This window comes from Tamandua tetradactyla, chromosome 20 (genome assembly GCF_023851605.1).
Source record: "Tamandua tetradactyla isolate mTamTet1 chromosome 20, mTamTet1.pri, whole genome shotgun sequence".
Classification (NCBI taxonomy): Eukaryota; Metazoa; Chordata; class Mammalia; order Pilosa; family Myrmecophagidae; genus Tamandua; species Tamandua tetradactyla.
The window spans coordinates 52,511,339-52,532,199 of record NC_135346.1 but is presented as its reverse complement, the minus strand read 5'-3'; the positions used below and the strand labels follow the sequence as shown (position 1 = coordinate 52,532,199).

The 20,861-nt window shown below is 39.1% G+C and overlaps 1 protein-coding gene across 4 annotated transcripts in view; it reads right to left on the bottom strand.

The window, feature by feature from the left end:
• Positions 1 to 20,861, bottom strand: part of RANBP17 (RAN binding protein 17) — a 365,039-nt gene that overhangs the window by 6,690 nt on the left and 337,488 nt on the right. The gene's annotated exons all lie outside the window — the stretch shown is intronic.

The window sequence follows — 20,861 nt, the reverse complement described above, 5'->3', positions numbered from 1 at the left end:
AAGAGAACATGTCATACTCTGGAATTGCCTTTACCCCATCTCAGGCAAGCTACAGACCTTCTCTCTGTGGGTCTCAGTTTCATTAGCTATAAAGAGGGAAATAATAATCCAGCATAAGGAAGCTATGAGAATCAAATGAGATGGTTCATATAAAAATGCTGCAAAGAGTAAAAAGTGCTATAAACATTTAAGGTATATAGTAACTGTAATGAGCTTCACTGCAACTTTAAACATCTGCCATTCCATACATCATCATCATGGTGACAGTTAGGCTGGTTGCATATGAAATCTGCCAATTCCATATTTATTGTATGTTTAGTCTCTCTGGGAAAGGCTAGGTCTTAAAACTGGCATGTTGAACATCATTTGCAGATCACATGTTTCCATGTACAATCTAACAAGCCACCCAAAGTCATAGAGCCACAAATTAAATTGACAAGCAAAACTAACAGATCCATGGAGACAGTCTAAAATATTATGGTCTTCACAATCTGAAGGCAGAATGGATATTTTAATGGAAAAGATTAAAGTTAGAGGCTCCAAACTCCTCCAGTAACTGACAAAGCATCCTGAAGTGATGTGCCAATTACTTTATACGGTTCTCTCGTGGATTCATTTGTCTGAATGCATGTATTTATGTCTGTAATAAGTAAGGGGATGTTTGAATAAAATACTTTTCTAAAAATAAAGTTGGCTAACATGGAGGATTTCCTTTTCATTTTTATTCTTCTGGAAAAATGGAAATTAGTGAGCAAATCTGTTCAAATGGTATTGACATGGCAGCCCATTTCCAGAACCACTTTTTTCTAATAGTCCAGGGGCCTATCCGGAGTAGGTGTGGGGGAGACAGCCCAACCGAGGGGACAGATTTCTTTGAAGAAAGGCCCCCATATGGAAGAATAATGGGCGGAATTCTTAAGTACAGAATCCTGTACCAGGTAATGTCAAATCCCTGGTGGGAGGTTCTCTGGTTAAAGATGCAGATAAGCACAGAATGAAAGGAGGGCATCCTTGGCTGCTCTGCACCCCCCACCCCACTTCATCAATATTCAGTAAAAGGAACTGGTTGTGGGAACTGAGGAGCCACTCTCCCAGCTTTCACTCACCTCCAGCACTGCTATAAGGATGGCTGGAATGGACATTTCAAATTTGCCCAACCAAGGCAACTATTTTCTAGGACCTGTGTCCTAAAACACATACATTATCCCACTGCATTATCCCAAGTAGCTCTTCTGCCAACCCACTGAAGGGACCATTTTGGAAAGGGGAGCTGTGCAGCCTGGTTCACTTAGGAAAACCACAAGCCCACTCTACACTGCTTCAGCTGTTCTCTCATTCTCCTTCCCCCTTCCCACAGGCTTTGGCATGAGTTTGCTGGAAATTTCTCTCAATGGCGAGAAGCCAACATGGTGCAGCAGTGACAGAATTTGGAGATCCAAATCCGGCTCTGCCACTTACTTAACTTGGGACCTTGGGCAAGTCATTTCAGTTCTCTGGGCCTTTATTTCCTTAGGTGTGAATGGGGATTATAATAGCTACTCTGAAGGGCTGCTGTGAGGGCTGAGTGACCTCATACATAATCAGCATTTTGATCTGTGCTGGCTACTCAATAAATATTAGGTGTTCCTTTACTCCAACTGTGTTACCACCCCCCAATCCCTGGCCAGGCCCACGGAATTTCATGGTTCAAGGAAACACCCCATTTCATATCTTGATTAGATATAGATAAATGATATTATAGTCCCCTCACAGTCATATAACTTCACTGAAAACTGAGATCAGAAAAATAACCTAAAATAGGAAAGTGTCCAAAAAGGCATCCTTATTTTGTCTAGCACAAGTATTAGTATAGATTTTGAATAAAAGTGTTTCTGAAGTTCTGGAAACTTGTAACCATCTAAATAAAACATGAAGCAACTCTACAAATATCTGACCTGTTAAAATAAAACAAAAAATATTATGTTATCTACATCTCTGTGCATTCCCCAACTCCTCTCCTATTCTTCTACCCTAATACGGCACAGGGAGAATAGTTTCTCAGATGAATGTAAGGCAAGTGCAAAGCAAAGTGGACTTTCCTATCCAAATATGCTGTAGTGCTTCACACTTTCCCGACAGCAAGGTGGCAATTAAATGCTCTCACTTCAAATAATTCCCATTTTATCTCCTGCTATAGAATAAACAAATTCCTGGTTTGTATCGGATGCTTTACTGCTTGATGGTAAATATGTATTTCTTGCTATGAAAGCTGGAGGCTCGGAGAACAGGATGGAGGGAGGGATGTGAGTGGAGGCTAAGTGACAGCAGAAGGCGAGAGAATGGGAAATCTGGCTTGACTCAGTATAGGGTGCTTACTGCAACAGGGATGGGGTAGGGAGACTAGTCTGCAAACTTCAGGTGTTCTGGGACCAGGTGGGACTCCTCTTTGTATCTCCAGGGCCTAACATGGGATCTGGCACACATCAGAGGTTTAGGAAATATCTCCTGAGGGAATTAATTCACAAATGAATAAATGAATGACTGGGAAAGGATGAGTTCAGTGTGAAGAGCTGAAGGGGAAGATTGTATAGGAAACAGAGAAATTCTAACTTCAATTTATGGCTAACACCTGAAATGAGTAAATATCTAAATTGTTGATATACTGTCCATTGCCAAGGCTCTTGCTCTTCCGTGTGAGCTGCAGAACCCCTCTGAGTCACTGTTGTCTCTATGGATAGCAGCTCCCAGCAAGGGCCAGGAGGCAGGGCCAATGAGGACAGGGAGCGATGACTTTCAGGTTACAAAGGCTGAAGACATAGGGAGTGTCTTCTCTAATGAAGAGGATTTCTACCTAAGAGTAAACTGTACCTGATAAATCTTACCACCACCCCGTGGAAGAACGGAGGTAATAATAATTTATGGAGAGCCTTCTGTGTGCTCAGTGCTCTGCAGGGCACATGCATACATGATCTCTATTCCTCAGTTAACCCTGGGGAGCATCATCCCCATTTTACAGAGGACGAATCTGAGTGCCTGAGAGAGTAAGTAACTTGCTCAAGGCTGTGGCTCTCAGGATGTGTACATGACTCCGGATATGTACACAGGACAGCCTGATGCCGCCCTCTGAGTCTGCTGCCAGCCATCCTCAGGCTGTCTGTGAGGAAGGATCAAGAAGATCGCCAGCAGTGGGGGGAGAGGCAGCGTTACTGGCTCCGACTGTAGAATTTTGGAGGATTTATGGTGTGAGAGAAAAGGTTCATTTTGGGGCATGGCTCACTCTTCCAATTTCAATGTATGTATTTCACATAATGCTGACCATGAGCATCTACTGTTTGGCCGCTTTGCTACCGGCCAGTGAGTGACCGGCCCTGAAATTACTGGGATTAGAATCCTGAGTAGTCCTTCCTGGAGGACTACCAACAGACCTTCCTGACTCCCACTTAAAGTTTTTATAAATCTGGTTAACATATTTTCAAACTCTCAAGATGAACAACTGTAGGCATAATTAATAGATTGTCTCTAGAAAATGGTCCGTTGCACATCTTTCTAAAAATAATGGTTTCCCTCCCACCAAGAGTACCTGCACACAGCAATTCAAACTAACATGATAGAAAACATTAGGACATTAAGCTAATTTCCTTTGAGTTATAACACTCTCTATAAAATGAACAGTGTTCATTGTTAAGTTTCCTCGAGCATATCAAATAATGCTGAATCTCCAGGTTCCACGAGCACACTGAAAATATAATAAAAAATATTTCACAAACTCTTCATTTTCTGCATAATTCTGTAAACCCATAATTTCTGTAACAAAAAAATTCCATGAAATTCTAGGAAACAGGTGAAAAAATCCAAGTTCCTCTCTGCTGCTCCCTATCTGTACAGATCTGGACCCGAGTCTACGAAGCCTGGCCCTACAGAGGTATATATACATGGTAGATGCAGCATCTGTTTTTTAGGTGGGGGCCCTAATGGGAAGAGGGTGAGGACCCAAAATTATCTGTTAAAAAACTAGATTGTCGCAGGTTTTCGTGTAGTAAGTTGATACTTTGAGGAATAATAAATGTACCAAACTCTGAGTCTCAGAAATACCTCTGGCCCACGTAGTTGGCCTTTCAGCAGGTCAGTAAGAGAAGAGGAAGGAGGCTGGTTTTAACAACAAAAAACAAAACAAAACAAAAACAAGACACAAATACAGACTGCCTGGATAGTAGAATAGGATTTGAAAAGGCAGAGGAACTGTGTTCATACCCATCTGCACAGCGGTTCCTCCAGAGCCTCATGCCCTGTTTAGAGACCCAGGATCTGGAAGAATCAAAATACTGCTGAAGGAGGAAAAGCTTTCAGATGTCCAGTACTTGTGGAAGTAAGAGAGCTGCTGTCATTACCAAGAACTGTTCCTGAGGCCACGTGCACAGCAGATATTGAAATATGACCCTGCTCGAATTCGACAGTAGCCATCTTTAGGGCAAAGGAATCAACTGTTCTCATCGTCGGCTGGCTACCTATATGCTATTAGCAGAATGCTATGAAAAATGAACATAATGGACAAATAAACACACATTTAGTTATATTTTCCTGCTTGAATTAACTAAGCCCCACAATCTAAGTTATGTTAAATCCTTGATATCTGAACATATTAAGTTCATTCCTAAGTGCTTACAGTGTCTTCACAGGCTCGTAATAAAAGCAAGTATGTAGCACTTAAAATGGAAAAAAATATGTCAAATGAAATGCAAGATGAGGTGAGCCTCTTTTTTCAAAAAAGAAACAAGATTGCAATCAATTATAGGTGACTCATTCTCCCCTAGAAAATAATTTCGGAGCTCTGCCTACTTGGCCTTTGCACAATGCTAGCTTTGCTTTTAAAAAAAGAAACAAACAACAACAACAAAAAATCGTCTTATCAGTGAAAGCAATGCAGGGCTGATAACCTCAGCTGGCTTTGGTTGTGTATTAGCACTGCATGTCTCCACATCTAAGCTAATAGCACCTTCCTCCAGCACCCCTCCTTACAGAAAGTTAAGAGATGCTTTTTCTCCAAGTGATAAATTGCCTGGAATATTTAAAAACTCTTCCATCCATGTAAAATCTAAGGAAAAACACAACCTAGTTTTGCTGTCGTTTCAATTTTCTCCATTATCCACATTACCCCCAGTTCTCAAAACATTCATTTTAATCATAGTTTATTGGGGAACAAATTACCTGCCAGTCTCCTAGCTTATAAGAAAGAAGATAAAGTTAGAATGAAACTTCAGGATTAATTAATTGAGAGTACTGCATGTAATGTGTCTATTCTGAATGTTACAGCACACATTACAATGAAAACAGTTTTATTTTCCATGGTTGAAATAAATTATAATAAATAATTCATTTCAATGGCAAAGATGTACTGGAGAGCAACAGAAACAAAATCGACTTCACTACACTGTCTCATTCCTGAATCTTCATTATCCATTTGAAACTTTTTACGAGTAGTAAATCATATTTCAAGTGGCTGCAGATCTCATAAAGCAGCTTGCTGCATTAAAATAAAACCAGAAAACCTGGGGCACTGGAAGGCTGCAGGGTTTGCCACTCAGCACTATTTGGGAAACTCTTTTTCATTCTTATCTTGCCAAGATCAAACAGAGCACTTTTCGATTTGATGTAAAAATTAAGCATCATTTGTCGAAAACATTCTTTACATTTCTTCTGGGTAGGAATGTTGAGGAGAAGGCAAGGTGGTCTCATTCTTTCGGTAGTTAAGGAATAGCTTTCAACCCCAAAGCAATTTTTCCTTAGCTTTTAATCAGGTGATACTTATTTCTAGTTCATGATACCGCCAGAATGGCAGCTAAATAATCAGGTGCTAGAACCTTTAAAGGCCTATCCCAACCTCTGCTACGTGTGTCTCCAAATTAGCTAATATATGGGTGCATGCTTGAGAGAGACTAATAAAAGCATAATGATACTGTCTAAAGAGAACAATCTATCTTCATAATATAGGCGGTATTGAAGTTGAATCTTAAAAGAAGTATATAGCATCATCAGGGAAGACGGATAGATTAGGAAGAGAAAACAGAATGAGGAATGGCACAGGAGGCAGGGGCTGGCATGTCTAGGAAAAGAAGAACCCCATAGAGGAGGCTTTTGAGAGACCCTCTTTTGAACAGAAGGGAGTAGCGCTGAGGGTGAGAGGCAGAAAACTGGGATGAATCAAGGCTACAAAAGAACTTCTATACCATGATAAATGTAGAAGTGAGTTTGGGCCAATAAATAAAGAGTAGTCTTCAAGGGCTTTTTAAGGAAGAAGTGACGTGATAAGATCTGTGATTCAGCACAATAATGGACAGGGGTTCTGGAGAATGGCAATGATGGTAGGTAGTGGGGCAAGGTGACAAGTTTAGACACTATTGCAAAACTTCAGTAGAGAAATGATGAGTGCCTCAACCAAGGTTGTGGTGGCAGAGAATGGTCAGAACTCTTGACTGTATACTCTGTCCTCTTCTCGGTCAGTGAAATCTTTCAGAGTAGTAGAATCTGATACTGAAGCTGAAGATACATTCAGAGCATTAAGAACAGGGACTCAAATCCAAGATGGCTAGGGAGAAGGGTTTGGATGTGAGACCACCCCAGCAAAGCTACATCTAGTGGAGAGGTGGCTGCTGTCTAGCAGTCCCATAATACAAACAGACTATTAACTTTGGGAATAAGTAGCAATGAAATGAACCCTAGACAGTGTAAATATATTTGCATGACAGAGATGACTACAAGCACATGTTTACATTAAATATTCAGTGATAAAGTAAACTCTGAGGCCATTCAAATCTGGGGAAGGGAGTGGGGAAACAGCATGTTGCTTTATTGAACAGTCATCACAACATTTCCCAATGAATATCATATTTCACAACAGAACAACATAAGGCATAATGGCACGGGGGCATCTCATGCAGTCATCAAAGCAGAGTGCAATGAATATTGTATTTCACAATAAATATATTATCCCTACAGTAGGAGGTTCAAAGTTTCATTGCCTCTCATCTGTCACTACATTCTCCCTGATTTCCTGAAGGGATTTGGTGAGATGGCCTTAAAATTCCTCATAACCACCAGTGGAGGATTATTTTACTTATCATGCTCAAAATGTTTTCATGTGGGGGGAAAAAGCACTTTTTGGTAGAAAATTCACGGGGCCCCTTAGAAGCATTTTCCATTAAAGAATAGCCTAGAGTTTATATTTAAACCACAGAGGATGGCCCAATGCCTTTCAGATTTGAGGGTTTTTATTTATAGTTTTCTAAATGGCATAGAAAGTGCTGGCTGAGAGGCTGGGGAGATTATTCAAAGATGTTCCTGAGATGTGGATGCTTTTATCCCCTAAAAATTACCTAGTGAGCCCAAGGAATGATAGTGACTAAAAGTGCTGGGAATAGAAACTTTTCTTGATTTGTCCAAATGTTTACTGACTACCTACTTTGTGCCAGGCTCTGTGTCAGACCCTGGGGATGCCGAGATGAACAAGGCCTGGGTTCAGCCCTCAAAGAGCTCACAGTCTCGTAGGGAAGGAGGTACACAGCATATAAACAATGAACAGCAGAAGCCTGAATGGGAGCCTGACTCTGCCTGGGGTGGGGGGCTGGCAGGGAAGACTTCCTAGAGAAGGTGACATTTGGATCTGTTGTAGAGAGAGACTAAGCAATGTTTGACAGGTGGTCAGGAAGAGTGGTGAACAGTTCTGTGGGACTGGAGTGGGTGTGCGGGGAAGAGGGGTAGCAGATGAGCTGGAAAGGCATGGGCCAGATTTTGTGATGGACCCAGGAATGCATGCTAGAGAATGTGGGCTTTTTTCCTCTAGGAAATGAGGTACAATGAAATCTGCATGAATCTTTCTGGCACTGATGCGGGAGGGTGGACTTCTGGTAGCACCATTCTTCACCGGGTGTGGGGCTTTAGGACGCCGGGGCCATTTGACTTCTTCCAAGAGGATGCAACATCTTTTCTTTTCTAGGATTAGGAGGCCACAGACCCAGAAGGTTACTTTCTTGGCTCTTATCAGGATATTTCCCAGCTCCTGCCTTGCTGGCTCCATTTCCAGTACCCCGAGAAATGGCACCACCATTATTTTGTTTGGCCTATAGCACATAACTTAATAGTGTCCCCTGTCAGGAATGGTTCTCTTTGTCAGAAAGCTTTTTATTGATGCTCAACCTTCATTTTCCCTTTCTTAATATTATCCCATTATGCCAATACTCCATTGTGCCATGCTAAGTAATTCCCTTTCCTCCTTGGCATTTATATCTTCCAAGTATTTATAGACTTATCAAATGCCCCATTTAGTTGTCACTTAGGCAAGCTATACATATTTAGCTTCTTTAATCTGGCCCCATAAGCCAGCCCTTCAATTCTCCTAAATCACTTGAGTTTACTTTCCTCCAGGTTTCTGTCAATTTGTTTCCTGCCTCTCTGTAATGTAGGGGGCTCAGGAAAAAGATGGGGAGGGAAGGCAGGCTCCCTCCCTCTGTGAGACAAGAGAGCATGATTTTCCTAGGGCAGAACTTCTGCTCTTAAAATGCAGTCTCCAAAACAGGCTACTCTGGAGGGGCTATATGTCCCTCTTGTTATCTGTGAGGTTTTTTTCACCTGCACAAACTTTTATATTTATTTTATTGTTAACTCTTCTTATGTGATAGGTATACACAAGCAACACATATTTATTGAATATCTACTCTACCAGGTACTGCACAAGGGACTTCTCCTTCTTTCTTTTCTCCTCCTTTTCATATTTCTCCCACTAATCATTGCTCAAAGAATAACTGAGCTCCTACTATGGGTCAGGATATGGAATAGAATAAAATGTGGTCACTGTGGCCTTAAGGAACTCATGTAGCCTAAAGTATTTATTAATCTCTTATAGCCCGCACATCAAGTTGTTTCCTTACAATCTTAAGGATCTCAGAGAAATCATTCCTAAATGCACTTATCTCTAATTGACGCTTTTAGTTTCCTGAGTGGAACTTCTTCATCTTATCTTAAATGAGATGCCACATTAAGTATGGGCATTAACATAGAGATCTTGCTTAGGGTTTTCTTTCTGGTGGGTCTCTTTAGGGTCAAGAAATTTCTCTTCAGGCCTTGTACATTTCATCACTGTCCTTCTTGCCAGTTAATTTGATGTTTTGTATTCACTTAACCTTGACTAAGTATGCACCTAAATGTCTTCTTTTCTTTGATACCAGTGTTCCAGGTTATGGGGTAGGCCGAGGGAGTGATGGAATGTGAAAGAATCTAACACAGTGAGTCCTAGCTAAAGTTTTGGGAAGTCTGGGCATGAGACCACAGTAGGTCAGATCCTGGGGGCCAGTTCAGGTAAACTTGGGCCTTCTCTGGGCTGAAGTGTTATTATCCTCAAAGAGGTGAAGTAACCATCCCATGGTCACACAGGCAGGAAGTAGTTTAACTGGGATACAGAGCCGGGTATGTTGACTGCAAAATCCATCCTTTTCCTACTGTCTACTCAGCTTGCTGTAAAGTAGAAAGACCACAACAAATACAGATAATTTCCAATTAAACAACATTTGAAAGAAGGATGGAATCACTGCAGTCTGAGAGCACTCAGTCTACATTCTCCTAAGCACGACAAGGGAAACTTAGGAGAATTAATAAGCAAGAGTTGCAAAGTCTGGGTTGCAAAGTCTTTGAGGCAGCACTAACTCACCAAAGATAAGAGGATTAGGGAACCTCTGTCTTGTTCTTCAAGTAGTGATCAGATGGCAATCAAACAAGGATCTTCCTCAGTGAATACAAAAGCTGGATTCACATCTCCAGCACACTAATATACTCTGGGAGAATTTCACATAATGTATCCTTCAAGTATGTGAAAAATCAGTAATGATTGTAAATTGAATAAATCATACCATCATTATCCCAACTCTCACTTTATTCTAGGATTTTCTTTAAAAAAAACCTCAAAGAGCTTCTCATACCATTCACAATATCACTCAAGGAAATAAAGGCAAGAGAAATCCTGTCTTGGATTTCTGTTCCATGAAACAGAGTTGTGATTTTTCTTAATGTCTCCCTTGGACAGGGACGAAATGATAAGAAAGAATGCCAGTAAGAAGTATAGGTTAAGGCCCAGGGAATCCTTGTAGGGTGAAAACTGTGTGAGATGTGGAGACAGAAAGGCCTGGTTATAATCTGGGCACTGCTATTTACTGGCTGTGTTACTCTGGGCAAGTTACTTGACCTTTCTGAAGCTCTGCATATTTCTCCCATACAGTTATTGTGGGATTAAATTCGTTGATACACCTATATACTCGCGTTTAAAAAATACCCATATTGGCCCTCTTTACCCATTCGGACTGTTGTAAGAATTAGAAGTGACATTACCTATGAAGACACTATATAAATGGGAAGAGTTATGAAGTTCTTTTAATTCTTGCTGATGCAAGGAGATGACTGCAGGAAGTCAGCTTGGGTCCAAGATTCAAACTCACACCACACTGTGTTCTCACACAGTCCAATGAGTTTTGTGTTCTTGAGAATACTTGCCAAAAAAACAGCATTAGCAAAGGTAAAATACACGGGTGGGACTACGGAAGACCTAGTGATCTGGCTGAAGCCATGGCCTTATAAATTAAATAATCCTATGAAATGAATTCTTGGGCCTGGGATTTCCTGGAAGAGACTTTTTACATTTATAGGTATGAACAGTGGAGTATTCTACCCTCAAACACATAAAAAAGTGACATCATTTTCAAAATTAAGGCTAATTTTGCATATCTACTGATCAGCTTCTCTCTGTTATATGAATCTATACCCATTGGCTCATTTTGTTGTCACAACTTCCCTGCCTGAATCAAGAATCTTTTCACGGTAAGGACAGCCACCACCTCAGACAAAACTTAGGCCTTAAAGGGTGATTAGAGGACCCCTAGAGTAGGCACTGCAGCCAGGCCCCTTTGAAGGGTTTAGAACCAGGGACAGGAAGGGTGGAAGGATCTTTCTTTCAGGCTCTCTCTCTCTCTGGGGCTGCCTGGTCTCTCATCTGAGCTCCTCTCGATATATCTGTATATCTATGTCTTTTTTCTCTCCCTCCCTGCAGACTGGCTACTTCTTCTGAGCACATGGCAGAGAACGGGTGTCCCACGGCTCTAGAGTTTTCAGGTCTTCAATTCAAGTGAAGACTAGAGGTTGACCAACATTTTTAAAATTTTCTAATCTAGGGAGGAAGATTCTAACTGAACCAGCTTGGGTCAAGTGTCCCTTGTTCAATCAGTTCTTAAAGACAGGGGTCTAGGCTCAATCAAAGATTTTTGAATAAGTGAATGTTATATGTCTCCCCCTGCCCACCTTTTCATCCCCCTCCAATTCTGTTTCTAAGTCATTTAACGTAGTATTATATAGTGATTAAGAGCACAGGTTCTGGTACTTATACTTATTAGCAACATTAGGTGAGTTACCTAAAATCTTAGAGCCTCAATTCTGGTATTTTGATTATAAAATGGAGATTAAAAATATCTACCTTACAGAGAAATGAGAGTTCAATAGAATTATATATAATTTACATATATATTTATATGTGCCTGTATGTGTGAATATATATGTATATAAAGCATACACATATATTAGTTAGCACAGAGCCTAGCACATGATAATTATCTCTACTTCTTTTTCATCAATCAACATCCTACTTCTCAGTTTGACTCTGAGGTTCCCCTTCCACAGTGACGTCTCAAATCTCAGCACCCCTACAGGAAATAAAGCTCCTGATACACAGCGGAGGAGGAGTCTCGCTCTTTAAGGAGGAGGTGGGTAGTTCTTCCATTTTGGAGTGATAGGGGAAGGAAATGCTCCTCACACAATCCTTTCTGGCCAGGGCAGCCAGCCTCTTCGTGATAGCCACACAAGCTGAGGATTCTGCTGCTTAGTCCTCTACTAGTCTGGGTGTGATGCAGGAAGGTGACCTCAGTGCCATCTGCATATGTCACAGAAATACTGCTCAGAGTAGAGAGACTGTATTTGTGTCAAAACTCAGAGTGAAAATGAATCCCCAAGTAGCTTCTGCTTGTGAAATATGGATAAATGTTGCTACCTGTGCTGTGTCAGCATAAAAATACAGACATCATCTGCAGTGCTCTTTTTCTGAGAGTTCTTAAAAAAATAAAAACAAAAAAAGAAAACTGGGAGTCAGCAAGACAAGATCGTCCCTTTGAACACAGACTGTTAAGCACCTTCAAAGGTGAGCATCAGCATTTAATCTACGGGTTGGAAAATCTCATTGCAAAGGTTTCAGAAAAGGATACATTTAGTGGATTTTTTTTCTATTCTAAATTTATAATGATAGCCAATAATGTCAATCACTATTAATGAAGAGGCTAAAAACCATGTTGATTGCCAGTTGCCACACTGGGTGAGAGACTGCTATAAAGCTTGCCTAATTATTAGTGTGCTAAGCCTGCGTACAACTCTGGACTTTTTTTTCTTATGAAATGTTCATGGCTGTTTATTTTTTACAACTCCTTTGCTATTCTGAGAATGTTTGCTGCAGACTAATAGCAGAACTAACTAAAACTGTAGATAAAAGAACAATGACAGACTGCCCTCACTTTAATTTAAAAACAAAACACTTGGAGCCTCTGGGAATGCCAAACCAAGCCACTGGCACCCAATGACTTCATGCTAAGTCACATGCTAAGTCTTTTACTTTTAATTTAAAGATAAAGGCTAATGGACTTGTGACATTTATTCCAAATCCTTCTTCATGAAGAGCTGGCTTTCTTCCCCCCAGTTCCTTGGAAAATATTATAATTCTCCTATTCTATAAACATACAAATATAATTGTAAAATGACATCATTCTGTTTTCATTTAATTACCCCTGAAATCCTTTCTATTTAATATTCATTACTCAAAAGCTAATTTAAAAGAGAAAGAGATGCGACTTATTCAAAAAGATGTACTGTCATTCACAGCAATAGTTATCTAATATACAGAAGTTAATAAAGCAGATTAATCTACAAGTCCCTTTAAGCCATTCTTGAGTTTTGAACAACTGCCTCTTTGACCTTTCACCTTCACGCTGTGCACCAGTAGCAGGTGCCAGCTGTACAGAAATTATGGCTGCTGCATTTGAACGCAAAATCTTTTCTTACTTTGCTTCTGACCAGCAGCTGACCCTGTAGGAGTGATTGTTTCTGGTGCCGGCCTAAAGGCTACATAAACCAGTAGCAGATAAACAAAAGGCTACATATACCAGCTGCCTTGCCTAAGGGTACCATCCCAGGCTGACACCTCCACTCTTTCTCCAGCTTCCCAAATTGCTCCTTGTTTGTTTTCATACATGCATTTCATCCTTGTTATTTTGTGCAGAGGGTGGGGTAGGAGAACCAACCCCCCCCAACAAAAATAAATCTACTCCTCCCTCGAACTTGACTTTTGAGTACTCCATGCCAAACTGTGCCATTATGATGCTAATCTAGGCCTGATTTAGCAACTTTAATAAGAGGCTAAACCCTCTTGTAATTAGATAATAAAATTTTATTATGTATTTTAATATTAAAAGTCTTAAAATCAAACTCTTCAAATCATACACTAGGACAGAACTAAGGTACTTAAATATCATAGCCCCAGAAAATGGGAACCCAAAAAAGCACACTGTGGCTAATTTTTCATTTTCAGAAATGTAAACATGGAATTCCTATGTGGTGGCAGTAAAGGCTCCAATGCTCTTAATTATGTTTAGGGAAGAATGAATCTCTTCAAGTATGAAGCACACTGTACCATTTCCAGCAATGGCATGAGATGGCTTTGACAGTTATTTCTTGGATACAAATTACACAAGTACAAAAACAATCCCCATAATGATTAAATGCAGTTATGTACATAGGAGAATACCAGTGCAAATGGTAACATATTTAAATGCTTTTCCTTCATTAAAAAAATTATATATGATATTAAACCATCAATCAATGTTGAGGCACAGGAGTTTAAATGTATTGTCACTGGTTGAAATAAATGACTTAGAGACTGGATTCTGGCTCACTCAATATGGTGTCTTTGCTGTTGCTTAGTCACCCAACTCTCTGCTGGTTTGGGCTACATCTGGTGGATTTCCATACCTTTCAATTAATAAGGCATGTTATACTATCAATGGATTACATCCTTAAACTGTGCTTAGACATAGAAAAACACATGTCCTAGTGGAAAAAACCACTCTCTATTCTATCATTTGTAACAATATTTGAAGTACTTTTGTTTCTTTATTCCTGTTTAGAATGGAATTTTCTTTACAGATTAGCAAGGTTATTGTACAGTATATTATGATACAATCTTACGTTAGCATTACCATTTGTTTTATTATGCAGTAGTCTATAACCATGCTAGATTTGATACCTAAAGTCAGAGTTGGCTGACTGTATTTCTGAAAATTAATTTGTTTTTGGTTTGTTTTGAAGATATTTATTGACAATTACAAGGTTTAGGCTCTGCTAAGTGCTGGGGCAAGTGTCAAGATGGAGGTGATCTTTGGGGGGAAAAGGCACTCTCTAAAAACAGGTATTATTATGGCTATAACATTAATTTGATAATTTATAAATCAATAATGGATGTCTATTTTAACTGGTTTTCCTGTTTTAAACTACCACATTTTTTTTCCGTTACCGTTGAAACAGTCATTCAACAAATAGTTATATAACATACAAAAACCAAATCGAAATGGGAAAGATATGATAAACAATAAACGATTTGGACTAGAATCATCCTTGAAGAGATGGATGAACACAAATAATTTATAACACTGTGGGGAAAATCCCTTTATAATAAAAAGACTAGTGTTTTTCTAATTTTAAAACTAAAACACTAACTTTCTACATTGATCTTTGGGGGGTAGTGGTCACAAATTCTTCGTTCTTAAGGATTTTATGGCTTCTGTACTTTTATTACTTGGTTGTTACCCAGATACTTTGTCCAGCCCTGGTCCTCTTAGATATTCTGATTTGTTCCTTGGTGATTAGATTGCATGTATACCCCCCCAACACAAAACCCCCACACACCTGACAAAACTGAACCTTATTTTTTGCCTCAAACAAACCTGTTTACTTTGAAAATAAACATTTTTTTTTGGAAAATATTAACTGAGTTGACTGAGTTTCATTACCTGTTCAATGAATCTCCTCAGCATGCAAAGATACAACCTAAATGTGATAAAGCATCCCTTTAAATTTTAGCAGAGAGTTAAGTATAGAGGTGTATATAAAAGTAAAATAATCACAACCTTTAAAAACCAAAAGATTGGCTTAAAAAATTATCAAAAAATCAAAGGGATATAAAAATATTGCTGTTAGCAGTGCTGCCATAGATGGTTGTGAGAAATACAAGGGATCATGCACTGGAGATCTTCACTCTGAAATTTCCCAAGATTACATAAAATAGAGGCGGCACACTAGCAGCCATATATATATGGAGCTGTCCTGCAGTTTGGTCTCCCTTTGTTTTGCTTTAAATTTAATCAGTGGCCAACATTTAAATATCTGGATTTCTGACTTCTCTTGAGTTGGGGATCTCATTATATATGACAATGCTAGGTCTTCCCTTTTTATAGGGCAACAATTGACTGGAGTTGTGTAGAGGCTGCTCTCTTTAGGCAGGGCATGTGTACTCAATTTCAGTTTTGTTTTTTTTCCCCAGTCTACCACATTCATTTATGGTTGCTGTTTTGCCTCTATAAACATTTCAGTTTGTGATACCTTGTATAATGGATAGGCGAGGAAGAGAGACCACATATCAGATTTGTAGTTACCAATGTGGGATGCCCTTAAGAATGACCATCGATTGAGTTAACAGTATTCATTAGTAGGAGCTTTCTTCAGAGAAGACAACTGCTTACAACTATAAAGGGGTGAACAATAGCATTCTATACTGAGGAATCAGTGTGAGAGTCAGGATGAGGCATATATAAGTGCTAGGGATGGGGGATGGATGCAAAGTACATGCTGCTTCCCTAAACCTTCATGTTACAGCTGCCATATTGATTCTACTGTAGAGAATCAGGTTAAAGTAAACCTCAAGAACTACCTCAAAGGAATTAAATAACAGACACAAAAGAATACCATGAGACTGTTATACTGTTAGACTACAACCTTTTTAAGGATACATGTTCTGCTAAATTTTATACCCTCAAATGCCTGGCTATAGAATTAATGAATGGGTATGGGTGTAGAATAAGAGAGGAAGTTCTGTTAGCACTGCCTTAGTGATGGTGGGAGCCATGGTGCTTTTTCTGCACCAGCTGGCAAAGCAACCTCCTCCTCCCTTGCCCACTGCCTCCTTGGGTCACTGCCCATCTGTTTCATCCCTGCAGCAGCAGAAAGTTTGGGTATAGGGTGTTGGATCTAAATCATCCCTAAGGACAGACCCAGTGGGACTTTTTGGAAGCTGAACTTGCCTTGTTGTAAGTGCTCAAAACATACACACTTCTTCAGATTAGCAGCACCAAATGGACTAAGGAACAAATCACTTAGAAGTTAAGCACGGGAAATCTGGACCCAGGCTAATATTTTAGCTCTTCCACTTATTGATACGTGACCTTGGGAAAGTTACTTAATCTTTTTGTACCTCAGTTTCTGTATCTGTGGAACAGTGATAATACTATAGCTTTATAGAGACATTGTTATGATAAATCAGATAATACATAAGCTTAAGTGCCTGTACATAGAAAGCACTTCATTTTTTTCCAATATGTATTTCTTTTTCTAAAAATACATACAGCGTCCATGCATGGATTGCCATAAAGGAGACCAAGATCACAGCAGGATGTGTAAAAACCAATTCTGCCTTGCAATGAGTTTCTATTTTCCACTTTTTGTGTCTAATGATGCAACCCTAGATTCTATCCTTTAAATCCATATTATCCTCTGATTCAGCTGTAAATGTTCTTTCAGCTGATATCAATCTACTGCCGTATTTTTGATAACAAAATTGCAAATCAACCAGACTGAGCTAATGGGTTACATGGAGGGCACTTCCTATTTAAGGATAACTAAAAATGTGTTTATTATTAAACTTTAGCAAATCTCACTAATTTTTTTTTAGAGAGGATAAGAGATGTGAATATATTTCGTGGACGTAAGTGTTTCTTACTATGAGAGACTTGCTAAGGTTCTAAAGGCTAAAGTCTCAACATCAGTTAAACATGTGACTGCACTTTCTTCTACTTAGTATTATGGAATAGGATCTTAAGTATGAAAGATGTCTTGTATAGTATGTCAAAATGTTGAGCAGTATCGTTTCAGTCTAAACACAGAAATGAAAAAAGAGCAGCTGATTTCCCTTTTGCTGTAATTCACTTTGGGATGCATGTCATGAAGAGCACTATCCAAAAGCAATTTTCATTGATTGACTGACTGATTGAGGAAAAGGGTGAATGTTCTTTCAGCTTATGTCCCTACTGAAGTATGATTCTTATAGGTTCTGACAGCGTCTCACAATCTGTAGTTAAATGCTAGGTTAGGAAGAAAAGAAAAAAGAAAGAAACAGAGAATGGTAATTACAATTTCTTTGGGTTTTCAGTACAGCTGGCTTGAGCCAAAATAAACAGATGAAAAGATAAATTCCAACCTAAATACTTTAATTTCTCCATTCAATGCATTTAGCTTTCAGAGATCTATAATTGCTAAAAATACCCTATTAATAAGTTAATTGCATAATCTAATCATAATACTATCATACATAGTTTGTATTCTACTTCTGTGGAAGGTGCTATTCTTCCCAGAGCTTTTAGTTTTAGTTGAAATCCTGATTTAGAGCAGCATTCAGCACCAGTGCCCTGTTCTTCCAATCTCAAAAAGAATTAGTCACATCTCTGAAACATACCTCTATTCTATAAAATAATTCACTTCATTGAATTTGGGCAAATCTTTCACTCTGGTATATATTTAAATGAATGCTGGTCTATGCAAACACTTAATATGACCAGTGATGAAGTTGAAAAAAATTCACAAATTTTATCTTCCAAATTGAATCACTGTAACAGATCAGTGCCTAATCACTGTTCCTACTGGCCTGTCCTTAAATTTTCTGTTTATCGTCACAATGATAGAAAACCACTTGGGGAATTTTTTCCCTTACTTTATGTATCTGGGCTTTTTTCAATTGTTAAGTCAAAGTAATGTTGCCGAGACAATAATTCTTACTTGAAATAGATTCATTTAATTATAATGGGTCTTCAAATGTACTAAATTTTAATGCTCGCCAAGTTAGATTTGTTTGCAAAATATGGAGATGACTTATTTGGAGAATGTTCTTTAAAATACTGATGATCTAAATATAGACACATAATCACACATTTATATGTGTCATAATAAGCACATTTTCAGATGAGAGGCAGAAGAATGTCTTTCCCAGTCTGCTGCATAGAAATGGAAAGGCCTATAAGCATGGAAAAAAATCCTTTATATACTGTATGTTGATTTACTGTAGAAGCTTGAGAAGATAACTTTTACAGTTTGGAACTGACACTCTTCATGCAATTATGCTTCCAGCAAAATAGGTTGAGATTAAGGTGGGGTGGGGGGAACAGTTCAAACTAGTAAATAATTGCAGTATCATTGCATCCGTTTAGCTTAAAGAGCTGACAAATCCTCTCTAAACTCCAAGCACAATTAGTCATTAGGGTCTAGTTTTTCAGCACTGTTAAGCAATTTGTAACCCATTCCTTTTAATAGGGTTAGGCATTACTTAACGACACAGATGCCTTGAAAACTGAAACCTCAAGTTATGAAGCAGCAACCTTGTTCATTACCTTCTATGATAGGCAAATCATCTATAAAAACAGTGTTTAATGGGCAACCAATGAATAATCAATGGCTCACTTTTCATCTGAGTGTGAAAATGAGAATAATCTAATACAGAGTCCCTCTGGTAAATGGCCCAATCTTGGGTTCTGCTGCTCTTCAGTGCTGATTTATAAGGTCTTGGAAAGCTGATGTAAACAGATGATCAATGGGACCCATCCTTGTTCATAATAACCCCCAACTGGCCCACTCCCTCTTTTCCAAGTCTATCCCTTCAGGCTATTAGCTCTGTCCAGCTAATCCTTCCCCTACCCTGCCTGCTGCTTTTACTCCGGCCATCCGCTCAGTCCAGCCGACTCAGAAGTAATTTTATACGCAGCAGAGAGCGGGTGGAATTGATTTTTCACTCAGTGCTCAGTTCCCATCTGAATAATTATCAATTTTACTGCCTCATAAAGGGAAGAGTCAAAATTTCAAATCAATTCAAAAGAGCTTTTGAGACGATAGAAACTGTGCATAAGAATAGAGGTCAAAGTTGTCAGTGACCTAAGGAGATGATGTCAGATATTACTCTACCCAATAGTTGACATCAGAGGCACTCAAGATGATATAACCTAGTGCTAATGCAAATCATATTTATGCTGACTACCAGAGACCAGTCATTAATATTTAAAATGCTTTCTGAAAGCCTACATTCCAAATAAATAGAATGTATTCCACTGTTAATAAAGATATATCACTACTTAGTCATATGCTATAAAGTGAAGGATTACCAAGTATTATTAACACACAGAAATTACTTAAACCAATGAACGCATGGTAATTCTAAGTAGAGACAAACTTGGTCGTCTCGTACACAACCATATCCTTTGCTCTGCACAGGATGACGGTATTTTGTCTAGAACCACAGCTTATTCTTTGCTAAAATTTCCTACCAACTTGAAAGTTTCTACCAAAGCTTACAGGACAGTATTGTGATTATGGCTGAGTGCTGGCAGGAGTGATTTGCCCTGTGTGCTTATCGCTTGCCCTGGTGTGGTGGTGATGTGCCTAATTCCTGGCCAATCCTTAGCTATTTATTTTCTCCAGTGGCTGCATGCTCTAAGTCAGTGGTTCTCAACCTTTTCCATGCTAAAACACCTGAGGGCTGTGACATACTCCAAGAGTAACAGTGGCTATTGCTTTGGGGGTGGGAGGAGGGTCATCTGAATCTTGACAGCATGTATATTTTGAAAAGACCTTTTAGATGAATCTGAGATGTTATTTCCACCACGTTTTCCCTTGAGAATCAATGGCATGAGTGGTAAGAATTTGGGATTTTGGCCCAGGCAGACCCTGGTTCAAATCCCAACTCCATCACTTTCCATTTGCTCTCTCTGCACCTCACTTTATTCATATGTACAATGGGGATGATGATATTCACATTTTAGGGTTGGTGGGGATCAAATAAGAACATTTTTCTGACAGTTCCTCCCCTGCCCTGTGACATTCTCTGTTGATTAACTAATCTTGTCTCTTTGTCCTACCTGACAAGAAACTTTTTAAGGAGAGAAATTATGTTTCATAAGTCTTAATGACTCTTGCACATAGTAAGTCCTCAATAAATAAATAATTGTGAGTTATTTTCCTCTTCCCTTTACCATAATACCAACCTGAAATAACAGTTCTAGGCGTACAGCCCCTTGCCCAATTGCACAAAACCTTAATCACTGTTCTCCTCCCCAGGAAAATAATTGGGTAACTGAAACATCGCCACAAGTGAAATTTACATACTTTCATTTAAATATTAGCAGAATATGACAGCCAGGAAAGAAACCTTCTGCATGGATGTTTTGTTCTATTTGCATAATTTCTCTACTCAAAGTGACATTTTTATGCCAGTTCCAGGCAACTTACTTTCTGGCTAATGATCATGCTATGAGATACTATTGAAGTATGTATATCTGCAAACCACAGAGTGTTGTGGATATGAGCTGGCAAAACAAAACAACTAAAGTCAGTGTGAAGATAGTATTTTCCAAATTTTAGGGAAGTGAAAAAGAATCACAGTGATGGTATCTCCATAGAAAAATAACGTTGCTCTGAAATATTTCTAGGATGCATTCTTTTTT